Source organism: Etheostoma cragini, chromosome 22 (assembly GCF_013103735.1).
Source record: "Etheostoma cragini isolate CJK2018 chromosome 22, CSU_Ecrag_1.0, whole genome shotgun sequence".
In the NCBI taxonomy this organism is placed as follows: domain Eukaryota; kingdom Metazoa; phylum Chordata; class Actinopteri; order Perciformes; family Percidae; genus Etheostoma; species Etheostoma cragini.
This window is the reverse complement of record NC_048428.1, coordinates 22,220,831-22,223,508: the sequence shown is the minus strand read 5'-3', so window position 1 is coordinate 22,223,508 and position 2,678 is coordinate 22,220,831.

Genomic DNA, 2,678 nt, shown 5'->3' with positions numbered 1-2,678 from the left:
TGTGTGTGCGTGTGTGTGTGTGTGTGTACAGATTTAGATTTCCCATTGTCTATAATGTTGCTGTGACATTTGCCAAACAACAGCAATCGCCTCTCTCCCAGGACCAGTGACGCACACGACTAACTCAGCATTCAGACAACAGTGTGTGCGTGCGTGTGTGTGTATATTTGTGTGTGTGTGTGTGTGTGTGTGTGTGTGTCACTGTGTGTGTGTGAGAGAGGTCCAATAAAAAGAAACCATTAACCTCATTCAAATCCTGAAAACAAACGGGACTACAGCCATGCTGGAAGCTCCGTGGCGCTGTGCTTAAGACACAGAGGAGCTTTGAGCTAAATGCTAACATGTTGACATGTTCACCATCTCACGTTAGCATGCTAAAAGTTAGCATGCTAACGTGTGCTAATTCCCTGTAATCGATTGAGTATGATTATTTTTGCAGGTATTTGGTCACAAATCTTTAACTTGAGTGCACTACATGAAAAGTCAGAAGATCAAAGTTATTAAAATCCATTCTAAGGGGGACAATACTGTGTGTACTCTGGATGGTCTAGACTCTAGAGTCCCAGACAGTTAAGGTGGTTCGGGACTAGGTGGAGGGACGTCCAGCTGGGAGGAGGCCTCGGGGAAGACCCAGGACTAGGTGGAGGGAAGTCCAGCTGGGAGGAGGCCTCGGGGAAGACCCAGGACTAAGTGGAGGGACGTCCAGCTGGGAGGAGGCCTCGGGGAAGACCCAGGACTAGGTGGAGGGACGTCCAGCTGGGAGGAGGCCTCGGGGAAGACCCAGGACTAGGTGGAGGGACGTCCAGCTGGGAGGAGGCCTCAGGGAAGACCCAGGACTAGGTGGAGGGATTATATCTCCAACCTGGACTGGGAACGCCTCGGGAGCCCACAGTCGGAGGTCAGTGGGGGTGCATACCCAAAACCACCATGAAAACGTGGTTAGTAATGTTCACTCAGAGTTTTGTTCTGGTGTTAAACTTGTGTGAAACTACCGTTTCAGTTATCCCCCTACGGTACCGTCTATTTCCTGGATGGTCTCATGTAACTTCCCTACCGTACTGTCTATTTGCTGGATGGTTTCAGGTAACCTCCCTACGGTACCGTCTATTTCCTGGATGGTTTCAGCTAACCTCCCTACGGTACCGTCTATTTGCTGGATGCTTTCAGGTTACCTCCCTACGGTACCGTCTATTTCCTGGATGGTTTCAGCTAACCTCCCTACCGTACTGTCTATTCGCTGGAGGGTTTCAAGTAACCTCCCTATGGTACCGTCTATTTGCTGGATGGTTTCAGCTAACCTCCCACGGTACCGTCTATTTGCTGGATGCTTTCAGGTTACCTCCCTATGGTACCGTCTATTTCCTGGATGGTTTCAGCTAACCTCCCTACCGTACTGTCTATTTGCTGGAGGGTTTCAAGTAACCTCCCTATGGGACCGTCTATTTCCTGGATGGTTTCAACTAACTTCCCTACGGTACCGTCTATTTGCTGGATAGTTTCAGGTAACCTCCCTACAGTACCGTCTATTTGCTGGATAGTTTCAGGTAACCTCCCTACAGTACCGTCTATTTGCTGGATGGTTTCAGCTAACCTCCCTACCGTACTGTCTATTTGCTGGAGGGTTTCAAGTAACCTCCCAATGGTACCGTCTATTTCCTGGATGGTTTCAGGTAACCTCCCTACCGTACTGTCTATTTGCTGGATGGTTTCAGGTAACCTCCCTACAGTACAGTCTATTTGCTGGATGGTTTCAGGTAACCTCCCTATGGTACCGTCTATTTCCTGGATGGTTTCAGCTAACTTCCCTACGGTACTGTCTATATGCTGGATGGTTTCAAGTAGACTCCCTACGGTACCGTCTATTTCCTGGATGGTTTCAGGTAACCTCCCTGAAGTACCGTCTATTTGTTGGATGGTTTCATGCTAACCTCCCTGAAGTACCGTCTATTTGCTGGAGGGTTTCAGGTAACCTCCCTACGGTACCGTCTATTTGCTGGATGGTTTCATGGTAACAGTCGGTAGCTAACGTTAGCAGATAAGCCCGTTGACAGTGACATTATTGCTTATATTTTGGCAAAATGTTATGTACCGTAGTGGCTGAAAGTGTGATGTGAGACGCTAAAAAGAAAAACTACACGCTGTTTTCAGGTATTATTTGACGTTGAGTCTGAAGGAAAGGACGGGCCGACCAACTGTGTGTCCCCAGAGCCTCGCATCCACACAACAACGGCTTCCTGGTGCCACCCGGAGCAGCAGGCATGGCTCTTTAGCCAAACCGAGTGAACTGCATGATGGGAGATTAGCCAGTGACACCACAGTCCTCCATCCTTCCTCACTGTCAACAACAACAACAACAACAACACAACCAGCACATGGACACAGCAGGGCGGAGCCAACTGACATAAAGCAACGTGAATCACCGCGAGGGAGAAGAGGAGAAAGAAAGGGCAGGATGACAGGTGTGTGTGTGTGTGTGTGTGTAATTTAGTGTGTGTGTGTGTCTCTCTCTCTCCCTGTTTGTCTCTGTGTGTGTGTGAATGAGTGTGCATGTGTTTGTGTGTGTGTATGTCTCTCTGTGTGCCTGTGTGTGTCTCTCTGTATGTGTGTGTGTGTGTGTGTGTGTGTGTGTGTGTGTGTGTGTGTGTGTCTCTCTCTGTCTCTGTGTGTCTCTCTGTATG